At 42.8% G+C, this 19,569-nt stretch overlaps 1 protein-coding gene across 4 annotated transcripts in view; it reads left to right on the forward strand.

Moving 5' to 3' along the window:
* Nucleotides 1-6,266: 6,266 nt before the first annotated feature.
* Nucleotides 6,267-19,569, forward strand: part of CPNE4 (copine 4) — a 461,864-nt gene continuing 448,561 nt past the window's right edge. For 2 of the 4 annotated variants that reach the window (XM_002922652.4, XM_034662003.1), the window contains exon 1: nucleotides 6,267-6,749. The gene's annotated coding sequence lies outside the window, so the exon portion shown is untranslated. Of the gene's footprint in view, nucleotides 6,750-16,162; nucleotides 16,284-17,996; nucleotides 18,017-19,569 lie in introns of those variants that run through there. The other 2 variants (XM_034662002.1, XM_034662001.1) reach the window with 2 other exon arrangements.

A 19,569-nucleotide genomic window follows, 5' to 3' on the forward strand; every position in this document is an offset into this window, starting at 1 on the left:
TATGGGCCAGAATCTGATGACACTTACCAGGAGAATTTCATTATGTGGTTGTGGCAAGAACTAAGTGGCCTGGATTTGAAACTCTTCCTCTCTAACTAACTAGCTATGTAGATTTTGACAAGGTATTCAGTCTCTCTCAGCCTCAGTTTGTTAAGGCAAACAAGACAAAACGAAAAAGATGTGACATTCACCTTGTTAGGTTGCCATGAGACTTAAATATGATAATGTTGTTAAATCATTCAGCCAAGTTTCTGACACGTAGAACAGGCTCACACGTTATTTTCTTTTCTCTAGACATCTATCAACCTCTTCTCCAGGAAAATGAAGAGCAAAGCTGCTCTTCAGCCAAGCTATAAAATATGGGATAATTATTTTGGGTACCATTAATGTCCCATTTCCTCCCTTTCAGCCCATTTGGCATGTTGAAATGAATGATTAATAATTATCTCGTTGTGGGTACATGCATTGTTTTGTTTCTTTTAGCCAAGATCTTGTCCTGTATTCTGTCCAAAGTAAAGGAAACTGGAAAGAAAATTGTGTGTCCAAAGTCATTAACAGAAAATTGTCCAGGTGAATTTCTGAGGGTCTATCAGTTAGAAAAAATACTTGGCTGTTATAAAAAGCTGAAAAAAGTGGCTCTTATCAATTGGTAGTTTTATTTTCATGTCCAGGGTCCTTTTATTTCTACTTGGGCTGCCTTGGCAAATACTGCTGCTTCCTAGTCACATGATGGCTGACCACCTTCACCTTCAGGCAGAAAGAAGGAAGGGCTAGGCAGGTGAGAAAATAAAGGTACATGTCTACTGAGTCAGTATGTTCTTCCCTTGTAAGACTGTCATAGAAACTGTCCTATAACTTCACTGCCATTTCAAGGCTGGACCAGTGCTGCACAGCAAAACTTTCTGCGATGATGGAAATGTTCTGCATCTGACCTGAGATGGTCAGCCATTTGCGACTGTTAGCATTTAAAATGTGGCTAGTATGACAGTGAAGAGAGCCATGAACAAAACAAAAAGGCAACCTACAAAGGGCGCCTGGGTGGCTCAGTTGGTTAAGCATCTGACTCTTGATTTCTGCTCCGTTCATGATCTAAGGGTTGTGAAAGTGAGCCCCACGTTGGGCTCTATGCTGGGCATGGAGCCTGCTTAAGATTCTCTCTCTCTCCCTCTCATTTGTGCATGCTTTCTCTCTGGGAAAAAAAAATTAAAAAAGAAAAAAAGGCAACCTACTGAATGGGAGAAGATATTTGCAAATGATATATCCAATAAGGGGTTAATATCCAAAAGATGTAAAGAACTTATACAACTCAATACCAAACAAAAAACAAAAACAACCCCCCCCAAACCCCCACAAAAAACCAATCTGATTAAAAAGTGGGCAGTGGACGCAAATAGACATTTTTCCAAAGACATAGATGGTCAACAGACACCTGAAAAGATGCTCAACATCATTAATCATCAGGGAAATGTAAATCAAAACCACAATAAGCTATTACCTTACACATGCCAGAATGGTTAAAATGAAAGACAAGAAATAATGAGTGTTGGCAAGAATGTGGAGAAAAAGAGACCCTCATGCACTATTGGGAGGAATTTAAATTGGTGCAGCCACTGTGGAAAACAGTATGAAATGTCCTCAAAAAATGAGAAAAATAGAAAATCTATATGATCCAATGATTCCCCTACTGGGTATTTACCCAAACAAAACAAAAACACTAATTTGAAAACGTATATGTACCCCTCTGTTCATTGCAGCATTGTTTACAAGAGCCAAGATATGGAAGCAGCCCACATGTCCATCAATAAATGATGGATAGGGAAGGTGTTACACACACAGACATATTACACAATCATAAAAAAGGATGAGCTCTTGTGGTGGATGGACCTAGAGGGTATTATATGAAATGAAATAAGTCAGACTGAGAAACATCATAGGATTTCAACTCATGTGAATCTGAAAAACAAAACGAGTAATAAGTAGAATCAGATGTATAAATACACAGAATAAACTGATGGTTGCGGAAAGGGAGGTAGGGGAATGGGGAAAATGGGTGAAGGGGAGAGGGAGATACAGACTTCTAATTACTGAGTGAATATGTCATGGCAATAAAAGGCACAGCATAGGGAATATAGTCAGTGATATTATGATAGCATATAGTGACAGGTGGTAGGTACTTGTGACGGGCATAACATAATGTACAGAGATGTTGAATCGCTATGTTGTACCCCTGAAACTAATGTAATATTGTGTGTCAATTATACTTAAAAAAAAAAAAAAAGAAGTTGGCCCTGCTGGACCTTGATTTGAGATGCCCATCCTACAAAACTGTGAGAAAATAAATTTCTTGTTGCTTAAGTCAAAAATCATTTTTTTAAAAAAAAGTATGGCTAGTATGACTGAGGAAATTAAGTTTTAGTTTTACTTTATTTAAGTAGATTTTAATAATCTACTTGTATCTGGTGGCTACCATATTAGTGCAGGGCTGGACCTTTGTCACATGACTGTCCTTTCTGCAAGAAAGGCTGAGTAATGTGGATTTGGGGCTGAGCACATTGCTGCCTCCCACAATTGTGTTTTTTCTTCATAAGGAAAAACAAACAAATAAAAATGACTACAGGCTAGGCAAGTAACAGTCTCTGCAACAGAGTGGTAGATACATATTAACATTCCTTAAACCCAAAGGAATGGAGTCTTAGTGGGTTTATCACAAACATGGCTGGGCAGACAATATATATGTAGCTAAAAACCAGAATCCCAGAGCTAGAGTTTAGTTCAAATACCTTCTTTTCATAATGAGGAGACTGAGGCTTAGAGGGGTGACTGAGAGGCCTAATTAAGAGATAAATGGGATAACTTGCTCTGAAATAATAGCTGATTTAGCGTCCTTTAAAACATTACCCATGGTAAAATGCAAAGTCTCAGAAAATGTTCTCCTCCTCTCTCTCTCTCTTTTTTTAATGTACTGAAGAAAAGCTAGAGGGATTTTGATGCCACCTATTGGTAGACAAAAGTATAAGGCACCTCTTCATAGCATACCTTGTTACTGCTGGGTGAGGCACCAGAGGTCATACAGGGGGCCATACAGAAGCAGCAGTGGAAGATATGATCCCTGTGTCAGCTTGGAACACGTGTATCACTTCTCTCTCGACTCTTAGCATCCTAGAAGGGCTTTCTTAGAGCTTTCCTTTCTGCTTTCCAATAATACAACCTGTCTCAGGCATATACAGAAACACAGAGGAAGACCTATCAGTCACTTCTCAAAATCACATGAAAAAGAAAAAAAAAGAACACATTTTTTGAGCTATAAATAACCCTGGGGGGAAATGTAAGGTTTTTATTTGATCCAAAGCCTCAAAAATAAATTCTGTCATTTACAGCCGTCCTTTTGACTCGTTGAGTATGTAACCATCCTAAAGCTTGAAAGAAAAAAAGAAAACAGAAATTCAATTTCAAAGCAAATGCTCACCCTGACTCACTCAGGGAAGGATCCAGGGTTTTTAAGGCAGGGCATTGACTCCCTGCCTGTTTTTCCCCTTCATCATCTGCTACCCTTAAAAAATGGTATCAACTGCACTGGTAAGAATCCACATTTCTTCCCTTTTGTTCCCTGGCTCCATTCCAGCATTTCCCTTGTCACATTGATGGGTGGGGTGCCTTTCATATTGGCATAGGACAGTGAGCGGATGTCTCCCCTTATGTTATCAAACAGAGACCCGGCGAGTGAATCTACTCAGAGCTGGAGCCTCCTTTGCAGCTTGGGAACACCAGTGGCACCGTGACTCTGTGGCTTGGATTTAGATAATTTTGACTATGGCTGTAGAACCCAGCAGATCAGAATCCATGAAAAGGAGAGTTGGAAGGAGGTGAGTGATACAAATAAGGGGATGTCATGTCACAATTGTTGAAGGGACTCCGGCTGGTGAGCACTTGCTGTGGAGGCAGTAATTGCAACCATAGTTCATTAGCTGGTTGTATATCTTCATTTATAGAGATGAGCTGTTGATTTCATATGAGAGGTGGGAGTAAATTCTCCTTTATGTGCCCTTTGTCTCTTTGAATTTACCTTCGATGTCATGCCTTGAAAAAAAATCCAAGTTTCTGGAAAAAAGCTGCACGTGTGTTCAGAACACTGGCTTGCAGGCGACTGTTTGTTTCTAATTAGGGAGCTGAAGCCTGCTGGCAGGGGAAACCATATTTGTCATAAGTTGTGGCGTTGCATTTAGTTTGTGTGTTTGTGCTTTTAACACGGGGGCCAGAGATGGTTGTATTGGATTCTTCCCTATGGGTTCTGACTCTATTCTGCTCCATGGTTCATGGGTTCAGCCATTCTCACTTGTCCCTCCAGAGACTGCTTCCATTAACACTTCCTGTTCTCTCATTAACTAGCTGTGTTCCTTAGTCTGGGCTTTCTGACCACCCAAACCCCAGGTTCGTTGTAGATATCATAAAACATACCTGGGCAGATTGTTGAGAAAATTAGATGGGATGATCAATAGCGTGCCTAACAGATTGCCTGGAAATAGTACATGGTCCGCACATCTTAATTCCTTTCCTCTCACCTAGAAAATAAGAGATTTGTGTTAAATGATCTCCAAGGTACTTTTTAAAAAATTTAATTCAACAAATGTTTATTGAATACCTACTAAGTGACAGACGTCGAACAAAACAGACCTTCACTTCACAGGACTTAAATTTCAGGGAACAAATCAACATGCAAAGAAATGCATCATCACTTTCCTTTTTTTTCCCTCCTTCATCTTTGCAAGTTCAATCCAGCTCAAACTTCAAGTTCATTACTGAGGCTACCTCTTAATTAAAACTGAAATATTCTCTGGCTTAATATTTTCATATTTAGTAAACATAAGCTGATTTGCCTGCTCAGCATCGCTGCCCCCCCCCCCCCAGTCCTGGTAGGAAGATCTTGAAACTCTAGCGGAGAACCATCCCTATGTTGCACTCTGAATTGATGTGGATCAGGTGGTGTTCCACTCTGGCCCCAGGAGTGCTATAAAGCACGCCGAATGCTCCCAGACACTGTGGAAGGCCTGGTGCTTCCGTGCGATCCCATATCCCAGGGCACATTGATTGGCTTATGTCTAGCCACATGACCCAGGTTTTTCAAATCAAAGTGAATCAAAGGAGCTTTGGTGTACAGGCAAGCTCCCTAAGATCCTAGGGTCAATGTTTAGTGTTATTCTACTTCAGAAGGTCTTGAGAGGCGAGCTGAGGAAAGAAATGTATTATTATTATTATTTTCTTTCTGAAGGCTCTTCCCCTGCATCTCAAACGTCTTCCTAATCGCCTTTATAGAACCATTAGTGGGGTACCTGCTCCTTATTGCATTATTTCTCCGTCTCTGCCCTTTGAAATGGAGAACTCAGTGGTTGGTGAAAAATTCTTGGCTGATAACCTCTTCACATGAGGAGCGATCTAGTTAAGAGGATGGGGAGGAAGAGCCGCCTATCTCTGAGCATTCCTGTCCATATTATATTGCAACATCCTCCATGTCATCCCAATGTCAGAGACAGCCTTTTTCTAACCCGTAAGGATTCTGAAGTCCAGTATGTGATTCTGACAATACCTGAGAGATATGGTGTGGCAGTATGCTGACAGAACAGTTGTCTAGTTTATCTGCTGTTGCAGAAACAATCAGGCACAACGCACTGTAAGTCCTATTGCTCATTTATCCGAATTTGACTTTGAATAAGTTTTGGAACAGGAAAGCCATACTTCCTTCCTACAGTGCTTCATAACATGTGGCAGTGGTTACTCCTTACATAAGACGGCATGTTTATACCTATTTTTAAACATAGTACTCTCTAAGCTAATTTCCTTATCTTATACTTACTTGGGAGATGGGTGTATTCAGGAACACGTGTGATGAAGAAAAGCCCCCTCCATTCAATTATTCGTGCATTTAGTCACTAAAAAATACATATATATTTTAAATATATATATATATATTCAGCTCCTACCATATGCCAGGCACTTTTGTGCGACCCTGAAGATACAGAAGTGGGCAATATCCTATCTTCATCTTTGGTGGCAGTTGAGCACCCATCCAAGAACTTTCCTTGAATGTTGTGCAAAAAGAGGTATTATTCCCCCCCTCCCAGATATTATCGCTTTACTCTGAAGTGGAGGTGAGGTCTAAGCACTTGGAGAACTCAGTGAGGGTCGCCAGGAATTAAAAAAAAAAAAAAAAAAAAACTCGCGTTCCCGGGGCAGTGCTCGCCTCCGCCGGAACCCCCCAGGGGGCGCTCGCGCCGAGGTTTCCCAACTAGTATCTCGCCGGTTGCCGGGCTCATGGGTTTCGTCAGAAGGTGGAAATCTCCCTGAGAAGCTGCCATCTCCCCGCCACTCTCGCGTTCCCGTCTCTTCCTCCCTTCCTTCCTCCGTCTCCTCTCCGTTCCCTCCCGCTTCCTCCCCGTACCTTCCACTTACTCTCTGAGTTTATTGAGAGCTCAGCCTCCACCTCCAACATTTTCACCCTTTCCCCAGCCCCCACCTCCAAGGATGGAGTCCGGGTTTCCGGAGAGACCAAACTCCCCTCTCAGCATCTTTTCCGTCCGCTGTTGCTAAACTGGCCTGAGAGGACGAAGGGGGAGGGCGTCCGACACCCCCTCACACCACCACCAACTGCACCACGAACCGCCTCCACTCCAACGCCGGATTCTGCTTTCCAGGGGTGGGACAGACCTCGTCCCAGACTCGATTCTCTTCCTACTCTTCGAGGTTGGCACCTCCAGGTAAGTAGATGCCAACTCTGCATCCCTGTGTTCTCGGGGCGCTACGACGGCAAAGTCCTTTGGGGCTGCTGCGTAGCAAGACCAACTTTTGAGATGCGCTCAGATTTGCTTGTTTATCATTGCTGTTGTTGTTTTAAGAAGCAGCTACGAGCAGAGTCTTTAATCCAAGGGAACTTTCATCAAATCCATCTCGTCTTCTGCTGTCCGCCCAACTAGCCCGGGTGGGGTGGGGCGCGCGGGGTGGGGAGCAAGCCTGCGGAGGGAACCGCAGCACACCCGCCGGGGAGCGAGTCCTGCAAGTGGCGGCGGGGCGGGGGGGGGGGGAGGGCACTGCTGTTTCAGAATTCGGGGAGGGGGAGGGGAGCAGAGTCCTGGCTGAAGTTGCAGCCTCCCCTCTGACTGTGAGAAAGCTGTGGGAAATTGTAGCGGTGGCCAGTGGCTTGACCTAGCGGCTGTTGGATTTAGCCTCTCAACCTCCTCCCCACCCCTCTTACAGTAGGTCCTAATAGTATGTAACTGTGGCCGGGCCTCTGGGGCTTAAAACTAATCAGTAGGCTTGCAAGTGTCTTCATTCATCCAAGTCCCTCAGCGCTCCTTCTTCTGTTAGATAAAGTAGCCATGAGGGAAAGGGGGCCAGGGCTGGGACTGGAGGGACTACCGAAGCGCTAGCCACGGCCAACTAAAGAGATCGGGACCCCTTGTGGGATCACAGAAGCCCCTGGATTGTTAGGGCGGAATCCAGGGAGACAATTCGGAGGTGGTCCACGCCAAGTCTAAGTGTTGACCATCCAGTGGGGAGCTGGCTGAAATACTCTTAGGAAGATGCACTCCTTCCCCTTGAAAGAAGTGGGTGGGCTTTAAGGCTCCGGTTCCCATCCTGCCCTCCAGATCCGACCGCGCCCCCCTGCGTTCTTGTAAGACTGGCTTCCAGTCGCCGAACTCGGGAGGCTCCAGGAAATATCACAGACTGCAGAGGTGATCCCTGGGGCACGAGCTTCGGAAATCCGTGCCCTGGGGGTTCCGGAGGTGGAGGGAGGAAAGATGAGCAGAGTAGTGGTGGTGGGTGAGGTAGGGAGGGATGAGTGTCCTGGGAAACTTCGTAAGAGAAATATCTGGAGAGAAGGCCCCTCCCCCCCATCACACATTGACCCACTGATACTGTACGATTTCAGTGCCTTTTGGGAGAAGATGCCTCTGTGCCTTTGCACCTGTGTTCAAAACTATGCAAAACCAACCTTCATTCTCTTGTTTCTTCTTGTTGCTTTGCCAGGGATTTTTAAAGAACTGCTCTGATTGTTCTTGGCTCACATGGTTTTCCTTTCCCTAAACAGCATTTTTGAGCTAAGGTATTTAAAGTGTTCTTAAACTGAGACTAAAGCCTAGTGGTCTTATGGGAAAATCATCTTAACTTGAAATATTCTTTTCTCCCCATTCCTTCCTTCAACTGCCCTCTTAACAATAACAATCCCTATTTTCAAAGATGCTTGTGGGTTTTTTTTTTTTAAATTTTTTGCTTTACATCAAAAGAACCCCTTTCCCCAGAAAAACCAACTTTCCTAGAGCCTAAATGTTTTGAATCCATGACAGTGTTTTGTAGTTAGTATATACTGGTTAAACTGCATTAGCACACCTCCCTAAGAGCCAGAGGCAGTAAGAATTTTACTTATTTGATGCCTTTCAATTTAGGAAGATCCCACTTCTTTTTATTACTCAGCAGATAAGACAGAGCTCAGGATGGCTATTGCCATGATTAGATAACTTCTGTTGCTTTCATTTCCCTTACTAAGCTGCCATTTCTAGGTTAAATTCATTTTATTGGCTTGTCTATTTTTAAAGGGAGAATGACAGAGCTGCTCTACCGGATCAGGGGTCTGAGCTCAGCATAGGTCAAAGGTACTCACATGTAGGGAAGTGGATCAAGATAGGAGGATTACAGATGGGACACCTGTGTTAATGTGCATACTAATAAGGGCCAGAATCTCCTCATTTATCTCTGATGGGAAGATTCTGACAGCTTCACAAGATCAAACTTAAATCACATCAAAACTAGGTGATATCCCCTGAGCATTACATAAAAATATCATACAGTCCATATGTATCAGTCCATAGCAGGAGTGGATGTCGAATCCTGGGCAGTTTTGAATGGTTGGGTGAGGAGAACTTGCCTATAATGGAACCAAAGGTCTACTCATGTGTTACCATGTGAAAACTCTCTTGGTCATCAAACTTATCCCTTTCCCATGAGTGGTCCGCTCATTTTTATACTTCCAGACACACTCCTAATATAATTTATTGGAAACAGGCACAGATGGGGTCCAGTGAGTTTCCCAGCATGAGACAACCACTTTACTAGAGCTTCTAAGTATTTCCTTAAAAACAGTAGGTCTGAGGTTTGTGGATTTTTTTTTTAAATTGTACCTAAAAGACTTCCTGTTTATCTCCAGGTCTCTGGTATCAACATGGCATTTTGCTTGAATCATTGATTTTTTTTTTTAAGGTAATCCTGCTTTTAGAGGTTTTAATTAAAAGGTCTCCTGTATTAAAGTGTTTCTTGATCTGCATGTGGATTTCTGATTAAAACATGCCTCATTCCAGTTAGTAGGGAAAAAGATGTTATCTGTTTCCAAAGAAGTTTTATGTAGTATTCCAAAAAATGGAAGCTTTTATTCTTCCTATCATCAGATGATTTGAGTCCACCATGACTAAAAACCTTAAGATTATAGTGACTATAAAAAATAACCACAGAGAAAAAAGTGGGTCAGGAGTGGAATCTTTATTCTCATCTGTTTGAATCTTTTGGAACCCAAGTGAATGTTTTCATATGGTTTGCACCAAGCCCTTTTATGTACCTTGAAATATAACACTCCGGATCATTATGACCACCTTTATTCACATAAAGGATTTTTCCATTTGGAGGCAAACATGTTGGAGATGAACAGTTGATGTTAGGTGTCATTAATGCCCCACACTTTCAGGGGGATCTGAATCCAGAACAAAGAGTGAGAAGAGCACTTTGATGGCATCAATCTGACAGATTGGGAAAAAGGCTCTACACTAATTGGGAAAGTCACTTCGTGAGTCTTTGTATTTTTTAACCAGAGATATGGACAGAAGATATGTATTTCATTCATTTTGAAGAAGAAAAAGGCTAAATTTTTTCTCTATATTTGATCTTTCCATTTTTGTCTTGTTAATATTTTAAAACAAAACAAAAACCCCTTTGGATCCATACAGTCACCCAAAGTCACATTGCCTTGGCAACTGTAGCCAGTACACCAGAGTCACAAAATATCAAGACAGGAAATTTAAAATGCATTTAAAATAAAAATGTCACATGGCTCAAGACCATCCTATAGTGCATCAGAACTGACCTCCCAGCCTATAAAAATAGAGTTGCGTTTGACTCTGCCTTTCTCCTGATTGAAAGTGGATGATAAAGAACAGATTACAGGACTTTAATTTTTTTTTTCAGGATGTCCTAAAAATTCTATAATGGTTTTTCTTTTGAGGGAAGCATGTTATGTAAAAAAGTGTGTTGGAGTTAACAAATCCATTCTTTGGATAAGGTGGTTATGTGGAGATTGCTGGAAGTCCAAAATCAAGCTCAATAAATGGATCAGGTGTGATGTGCTGTCTTTTGTATGATATTGGAAGTAGACGATAGACAGTAAGGCCTCAATTCGCACTAAATTCACTGAGTGGATATCTGCTAACACAGGTGACTGCATAATAAGACAAAATAGTGCCTACATATACTTTCTGTCTTTTCTGCACTAGGAGTCTCATTTATGTGGGAGCTTTCTGTTTAGTCTCTGATTTACTAAATATATGTGATATAGTATATGCTTTTCCTAAGTTGGCAAAGCCCGGAAAGTCCTTTCTTTGGCTCTTGTATTCTTTGGAAAGCCTCTTGACAACCACTAGCTTTTAGATCAGTAAATATTGAAGGCTTGAAGGCCAGTTTTGAAAAATGGAAGAAAGTGGTAAGGATGCCTTATTTGGGAAGGTTTATATCAGTTCTCTGATTTTAGTGCACTCCTGGGGGTGGGGGAGCCGACTTAGAGTTGGCCTGTTGGTGGGCTCATTTCTAAACTGTGAGCAACAACTTCATTGCTCTGAATCTGTGACTCTCCAAAGTGGAAGAAAGCTTGGGGATCATCTGTTGATGCTAGCTGTTTAATTTGACAAATGTGGAAACTAAACCTCGGAGAGATGACCTGCTCAAGATCAGGGGTTCACTCAACAACCCCCCTGATGACTCCTTCCTCTTGATAGAGACTCAAGTTCCCTGGATATAATTACTGTGGTGGTGCCGGTCTCTGGTGCCATGGGCACTGGTAATTTTTACTGAGTTGAGGATAGTGGGGTGGGGAGCTCCCACCTCCATTGGAGTGTTTTGGGGAACAGTCTTGGGACTTACAACTTTGCTCTCTCCTGGAGCCAATGCAATGTTTACCCAGTAGATGTGATTAAATTTGTACAAAATCATTTGTCTGCAGCCATCTCTGCTAGTGTGTATGTTTTGTGAAGAATTGTTCATGCACAGTCTTAGTTTTCTATTTTAAATGTCATAATTGAATCAATAAAGTAAGCAAAGAGATTTTATGAGCATTTACACTTCCAGGAACTCACAAAGGAATCTTTTATTCTGTTTTAAGTTAAAGGTCCATTCAGAAAGAACAAACTCTAAAATGTTTTTTTTTCCATCTTTGGCTCAAAACATAATATTTCTAACTTTGTATTTCTTATTATTTAAAAAACTGGAAACTTTTCTCCTTGGAAACATCAGGGGAAAAATACAGTGTTTCAGGTTAAGCCTAGAAACCTTCTCAGGCTTAAGGTGTATTGACTAAAAGACCTTCCTTATTCAAGAGATTTCAAACCTCTGCAGGACAATTCATTGCGCTTTGAGGGAGAGGAGGAACAAAATTAGGCTAGCAGGGGTCCAAGGTGAAGAGCCCGCCTCTGATCGCTGTTGAGGCAAGGGGGAAGGGCTGGAGAGAGTTGGCATTAGAGTGGACGGTCGCTAGAGGGCGCCGGAGCACCGGCAGAGCCCACCTCCTGGGACCATGAACCCGACTTCTAGGCTCAGCATTGGGGTTTGACTGAACCCCAAAGATGTGCTCAGGAATGAAGTAGTGGTTTTCCAGGCATCTCTTACTCTCCAGTGCAAATTGCCTCGCTACAGAGAGAAGACAAAAGACGTTGCCTTCAGAGTCCTGTGGGGGCACTTCCAGTGGCTGCTTGGGTTGCCCAGCAGGTGGACAGCCTGCCTGCTCTTAGGTTTCAGCATGAGGGGCTGTCCTGAGTCTGACTGCCCTGTGTTTCCTTACACTGGGGACTTTTACCAATGGAAGAACTCTGGATTCAGAAATACCTGGTTTGAATTTGGGGCTTACAGTTTTCAAGTTGCAGACAGAGTAAATTACTTCACTGGCATGAGTGTTAGCATCTGGAAAATGGGGCTGATAGTGGTTGTGAATGTGGAATGTTTAAAAGGGTCCAGTATTTTAGTGGGCAGGCAAATGCTAGCTCCTGTGTCCCATCTCTTAGGGGTTCCCCCAAAACTTCATCCTTTCCTTTCCATCTGAGCTGCTTTCTCCCGTCTCTCCCCCCACCCCCAACCCGGTCAGCAGAAGGGTCTCAATTATCCACCAGTTGAATAATAATTGATCACAGCCTGTATGCCAAAACCCATGTTAGGCAGTGGGAATAAAGGCGACATTCACATCTTTGGAAGTGGCAGGCTTGAGGGTAGACAGGTGCATGAGAACAGACACTGAAACCTGCGGAGGTTAAGTGTGAGGAGAGAGATGAACATATTATGTGGGTTGAGAGATAAGGGAATCATTTGCTTTGTCTCAGAGAACCTGGGGAATGGTCCCTCAAGTCCTTTATACTCAGGTGTTTTTGCTTCTCCCTGGATATCAAGGAACCTGGTCTGGGGAGGGTGATTCTGAGAGAGAGGAAGAACCGGGGTCGATGGAAATCTCACTCAGTGTGCCCTTAGGTTTGTGTGTATGTTTAGCGGTGTTGATGGAGGTTCTTAATCCCAGTCAGTTCGTACCATCACCCTGTGTATTTTAGCTTCATCTGTATCATAAGATAAATGCCTATGTGATTGACTTAATCCATTTAAACAGGAAAATTATTTTTAAAGGAAACATGAAAGAAGTATAACAACACAACAAGGAATTCATCACTAAGGGGTGGGTCTGGAACAATCTAAGGATTCTGTTTTTAAAATATTAAAAGGCGTTTTCGATATGAATATCAATAAAAATGAAAAATAATAAGGGTTGTAGTAGGATGGTTAAAAGAAATGTTTTATCATTATCCTTCAAGTGACAGAAAAGCTTTTAAGTTATTTGGAGACACTGGAGGCACAGGGTACCTGATTTGATGTCTTTGTTCTATTTTGTACAGTTGTTTGAACAAGTAACTTAGAGACAGAAATTCTGGTGACAAGATGGAGAAGTCAGGGAGGTTTGTTTGTGAGATCTTGTGGATGTGACACCAGGAGTGGGCACCTTGGGCCACGGGTGTTAACTTCCTCTGACTAGGTAGACTGCCAAGCTCCTAGAGTCCACGGTTGGAAATCTGTGACTTGACCGATTGTCTATCATGTTGGAGGAAAGTCCTGATAAGAGGAAAAGGGCAGAAATAGTTGGTTTGCTATAGGTGGGGTGGGTGAACAACATTCATCACAGCTCATGGCCCGACTGAATTTTATAGAGACAGGAAAGTAAATGCTTCCTATGGAATCAGAGAATGTGAGAGCCCGACAATCCTATCAAATTAGGTACACCCAATTCCCGTTTTTCAGAGGAAGAGACTGAGGCCCAGCAGGGTGAAATCACTCACGCCAGCTGTTTGGTGGTTGAGTTAGGGCAAGACAGAAGATTCTGAACCCTTTGTCTGGGCCTCGTGCTGCAAGCATCTTTCCTCCCCACTTCATGCTTCACAGGAGCAGGACTCTCCGTGCCTGGTTCACTGCTGGACCCCAGACAGGGCCAGGCGTCTAGCCATTACTCAGAAAGTTTTGGTTGACTGTGTGAACGATGTTATTTCTTTTTTCCTCACTCTTATTTAGGAGTGTGCTAAGAAATCACTAGGTTGCAATGCATTTTGGTAAAGACAAATATTTGCTGAATTTTGTTAGGATGTGGGCTTCAGCTTTGAAGGTAAACACAGACTTTGTTCAAATTCTGGCTTTGCCACTGAAAGGCTGTTTGGCTTTGGGAAAACTATGAAAACTCTCTGAGCCATATTTCCTTGTTTGTAACAATGGGGATAAGGCAGAGAACCTGCCTCAAGGTGTACATTAAGTGTTCCTTTTTCTTAGCCTCCCACTCCTCCTCTCCATTCTTCCCAGAGAAGATTTCAAGGAGGAGAGAGTACCTTTTCAAAAGTGATTTTAATTTATTTCATATAATACACATTTATCTTGCATAAAAAATAAATTATTCCACTGTATAAGCATAAACACATATGTAATCATTACAAATACATATTCTGTGGGTTAGATATCATTAGTCCCATATTATAAATAATTGGGTCAATGCCAAAGCACTTGCACAGGGGTGGACTCAAATCTAGGGTGCCCCCACCCCAATTCCAAAGCTAGGGTGTTTTGTTCAAATCCCTGTTTCATATGATCTTTGTTTCTTACCCATCCTTCTGCAGCTGCTTCTGTCACGAAGGCCCAGATCCCCTTTTCACATGCCCTCGTGGCCTGGCTGGGCCCTAGTGCCTGCCCTGTAATATTACCACGCATGGCTGTGCCCACTCCCCTGGCGTATCACAAGCTTTTCTGGGTAGCAGCTGTATAGTGCACTTCTTGCAATAGCTCTAGAGTGCCTAGAACCTTCTGGAACATAGATAAGTCCCTGTCACCCAGTGTGCGTGCCCCCTCCCTTAACATGTATCCTGTGTGAGGCCAGGTTTGTGGGTGGCTACAGTGTACATTGAACTCGAAATCAACTCTATACCCTCTCTCATTTATTACAAATGCTCTCACTGTATTTTGATTATTCTAAATTAATAATCTAATTTATATTTTGATTATAATCTAAATTAATGTTTGAAGTGGTACAGATCGATTACCGTAGGCATTGTATATGTAATGCAATATATATTGTACTCGATGAACAATTTATGGGATTTTTTGGGGAGGATTATTTTGACTCTCTGTGAGTTTTACTTCATTCATTGAAGCATAGCCCCTACCTAAAATGTGCTCCATTATATTTACAAGGCTATACTCTGTGCTGTATATAGGTAGGTGGAACTCTTAGTGAAAAGCATAAATTTTTAGTCAGGCATTCATGGGTTTGAATCCCAGCTCTGCTTCATCTCTTGAAGTTCAATTTCCACAGATGTAAAATGAGTAATGATAATGCCTGTATCCTAGGATAGCGGTGAGCCTCGAAGGATACAGTGCACATCTGTATGTAGCATCGCAAGTGCCCATCGAATTGCGGGCACATGGAAATTACTCAAATTGTAACTAGTATTGGCTGGTGGCACCCCTCAAAGTTTAGAGCGTATGAGTAATTACCCTAATGGTAGTGGTTTGCTATATTACAAGGGAGTTGTGAAGACTAGGAGTGAGTTTAAGAAGGTCTGATAGAAATCAGCAATAAAATGTGTGCTTTCCACAGCTACCGACACTGCCATTTACCTTTCTCCACTCCCCCTTCTCTGTTCCCACACACAGATTTTATGCCTAGCCACAAAGATGACTCAAGGGTTATGCTGGGGCTTCTCTAAGATAAAACTTCCTCTGTCCCTGCTGGTGCCAGCTTTATTTCAGATGCAAAGTATGTTTAGCACTGGCCCCCAGATACACAGCCAGAATGCAAAATCAATCACACTGCCCTGCAAGGCCTAGCAACAGACATTTATTATAGCTGACTTTCTGTATCATCTACCTTTGTTCAAAAAAGATTCCAGGCATGGGGCGCCTGGGTGACTCAGTCGTTAGGCATCTGCCTTCGGCTCGGGGCGTGATCCCGGCATTCTGGGATTGAGCCCCACATCAGGCTCCTCCACTGGGAGCCTGCTTCTTCCTCTCCTACTCCCCCTGCTTGTGTTCTCTCTTGCTGGCTGTCTCTCTCTCTGTCAAATAAATAAATAAAATCTTAAAAAAAAAAAAAAAGATTCCAGCAGCTAGCAATAGACATATTGGGTACTCTCTTCTATCAAAGTCCAAAATGCTGCTAGCATAAAATACGCTTTTCAGAGAGACCCAATGCGTGTCTCAGAGCTGTGGTTCTCACACTTCAGGACGAATCAGAATCTCCTGGAAAACTTGTTACAACACAAATAGATGTCTTCTGGCCCCTGCCAGGTTGCGATTCGGTCAGTCTAGCATTGGAGCCAATTCATGTGTATCTCTGACAATTTCCCAGGTGATGCTGAGGCTGCTGGTTTGGCGACCACCCTTTGAGAACTGAGTCTTAAATATTCACTTCATGTGGAAGAGCTGTGCGTTTTCTATCCTGTGTGGTACAACGGAGAACAGCATTAATGGTAAAGCAAGGGCTCTGATATTTACTGAGCCACTGTGACATTTGCTATATGCCAGACACCTCACCGGTCCCTTTATGCATATTATCTTATTTAATCCTCATAACTGTCCAGCCTATCAATTCATAATTATTTATTGAGACCCTGTCATGTATCATGCCGTGTGCTGTGCGAGGCTCAGGGGATCTGGAGTGAACACACAGACATAATCCTGACCTTCTGTATATCAGGTTTCAGCAGGGAAACTTACTTGGGCAGAAAATTATAAGGTAATTAGTCTGATCCATAGAAAATGGAAGACCAGAGAAGCTGAGTAACTCGGCTAAGGTGACACAGCTATTGGGAGACAGAGGAAACAAAACAAACTTGAAAACCATCTTATTCCGAAATGCGTGCTCCTTCCACTAAACCAGAGGTTCTTAGGCTTTTTGGTTTTAGGGTCCCTTTCCACTCTCAAAAATTATTAAAGACCCCCAAAGAGCTTTTGTTTGTTTAGGTTAAATCTGTCTGCGTTTACTGTATTGGAAATTAAAGTGGTTCACCTCTTGAGAACCGCTGTGCTAAACCATGATGCCAATAGTACCATTTTTCTTAGATTCTCAACCCTAATTTGTTTCGATGACTTTTGTAGCCAGTGAAGATGAGACACGTCTCATCTCCTCCTAAACTTTTTTTTTTTTTTTTTTTTAAATACAAGGGCCTCTCTGAAGCCTTAGCCTATATTTCTGGTGATGTCACCTTCCTAAAGAAAAGGCTGACCTGCTTTGGAATTGCTTTCTTACGTTTTTATGTGTGCAAGTATGTATGTGGATGAACATTTACAGTAAGGAAAAGCAACGGTTAAACTGTCTAGCCCAGAACAAACTGAGTTGTGGTGGCTTTATTATTCGTGGAAGGATCTCTATCCCACCCGAGGGCATTTAGAAAGATACAGTTCATGCACGTTTGTGACATGTGTTGCCTTCAAGGTTCCCCAGGTCACCTGCCACCAAAGCCCAGGGAAGAAGCTGAGGGCTCACTCCTGCTGCCTCATTGCCGCAGGAGGAAGAGATGAACGATTAGACTCCAGAGCTGTGGCTTTTGTGTCATGTTGGCAGCTGAGTTGTGCTTAATTGCGGGCTAATGACCGAAATACTGCCCTTTTCCATCATTTTTATTCATTATCTAACGAGAATGAGAAGTCCTAGTAGATACTTTCCTTTGGTGTGTAATGGTCCATGGTTGTTCAGACACTGATGCTCTGGCTGGCTCTTAATGCTTTATGGCATCGTGAAGTTTTACTGAGTAAAATCAACCAAATCAGAGCTGACATAACTCAATGTGGTTCTCAACTGATGATCAATGATTGAACTCAAATCTCTTTTTGTTTTCATAGAAGCCAGTGAACGAAGGGAGATGCTGTGGCAGGGTTAGGGTGGTGATTTAGACGTAGCAGATTCTTGGAGGAGAACTTGGAAAGAGGGTATCTTCCAGTCCTTTGACTGTTTGGTCTTTTTGACAATAAATGCCTGGATCACTGGTTCACAGAGACACTTCAAAAATGTTTACCCAGATGTTTGGTGTCACAGAGGCACATCCCACAGCCAAAACAAACAAATAGAAAAATGTGATGCTAGCCGATCATTTGTCATCTTCCTTAAACGGCGGAATTGGACACGAAGCCTTTCTGTGAGTTGACCGGACACAGCATGGATTCCTTCACACCGCGTCTCTGTGTAAAGGGCACATTCTGCTGGGTAATTATAACTTTGTAAAGGAATTCCCTTTCTGGAAAGCGGCAGTTGGAGGAGGGTCTAGGGCATAAATGAATGTACCTGCCCGTTGCATCTTTTTTTCACTCACATCAAACGGGAGTCTGTGTGATATGTTCCATGAGGGCCATCTCCTGGGAACCCTTTCAGCCAAGTTTTTGATTCTGTTTTTAAGTTGTGAGCTTTTTGCCCCCAATTCTCAAATTCAGACTCAATGGGCTCGGGTGAGCAACACACTCTCACTCCCAGTAATGAACCCTGTTGGTTTTGCAGATTGCTGGGGCCACTTTTGAGACCCCCTTTCTCTAAAGGGAAGGGGGGTGGCCCCCTGCCCCTCACTTACCCCCCCCCCCCCCCCCCCCCCNAATCAGCTCAGGGAAGACCAGACCTGCTTACTGACCCTTCCAATCTGCCCTATGCCTGCCCTGCCAACCAAGCTAAGCAGCCCAGCTTAGACTTGCCTCCAGCAGGAATGGATGGGAGTTATTGTCTATGGGGACAGAATGATGGGAATCTGCTCGATATCCTAGGAACATCATCTTTACTGAACTGGGGAGAAGAGATGATACCCAATCAAAGAGGCTCAATGCTCAGTTACTTAGATGAAAACTTCTGTCTCTCATTGCTTGGCTGGGCAGGAGCAGTTCTATTTGTGATTCCCATTCCTTCCCTGTTTTGTGGGTAGTTGTCATAGCTGGGTATGGGTTCATTCTCTACACTCCTTGTTCTGTGATTTTTCCTTTATATATACTTTCTAACTTCTATGAATCTGAGGGAGGTTTGAGATTAAATATGACCTGATTAAGGCAAACTTAAGATCTGCAGCCCAAAAAGGTCATTGTCAAGTGAGACCCACTAAGGGTAAGTGTCAACACAATATAGCCTGTGAGCCAAATCCAGTATGCAGACTTTTTTTTTTGGTAAATAAAGTTTTATTGGAACACAATCACACCTGTTATTGACAATAGTTACTTGCATACTATGATGTCGGAACTGGGTAGTTGTGACAGACCGTATGGCCCACACAGCCTGCTGCCTTGCTTTTTGTAGAAAAAGTTTGCCAGTTCCTGCATTTGGGACATATTTCTATTTGGCCATCTCCAGATGGGAAACGTATATAGGCTTAAAAACATCCAAGGAAGTATTATTCTGAAATTTGGGCTATAGACCAAATATCTAAATGATAGAATTTTGTTGCTATGTGTTGTGAAGATCTTGGACACAGTACATGCTTGTAGGATGAATGATTGTGAGTTTCTAGATGAATGGTTTATGGTCTGGGTTCCCTTTCCCCATCAATAAAACCAAAGTATCTAATTTGATCTCTAAGGGTCCTTCCTGCAGGACTATGTTACATACTAGACAGAGAGAGAGGAGGCAAGACACCCTTGGTGACTTGTACCCCAATCTGCCAAAGTGACAGCCAGGGCCTCTTGAGTCACCCTCAGTCATTCTCACTTAGCATCAGCTGGAATTATTACTCAGGATCAAAAAGCATGGTGGTCCATTGTCACAGTGTTATCGGGTGCCCTACGTGG

This window comes from Ailuropoda melanoleuca, chromosome 6 (genome assembly GCF_002007445.2).
Source record: "Ailuropoda melanoleuca isolate Jingjing chromosome 6, ASM200744v2, whole genome shotgun sequence".
In the NCBI taxonomy this organism is placed as follows: domain Eukaryota; kingdom Metazoa; phylum Chordata; class Mammalia; order Carnivora; family Ursidae; genus Ailuropoda; species Ailuropoda melanoleuca.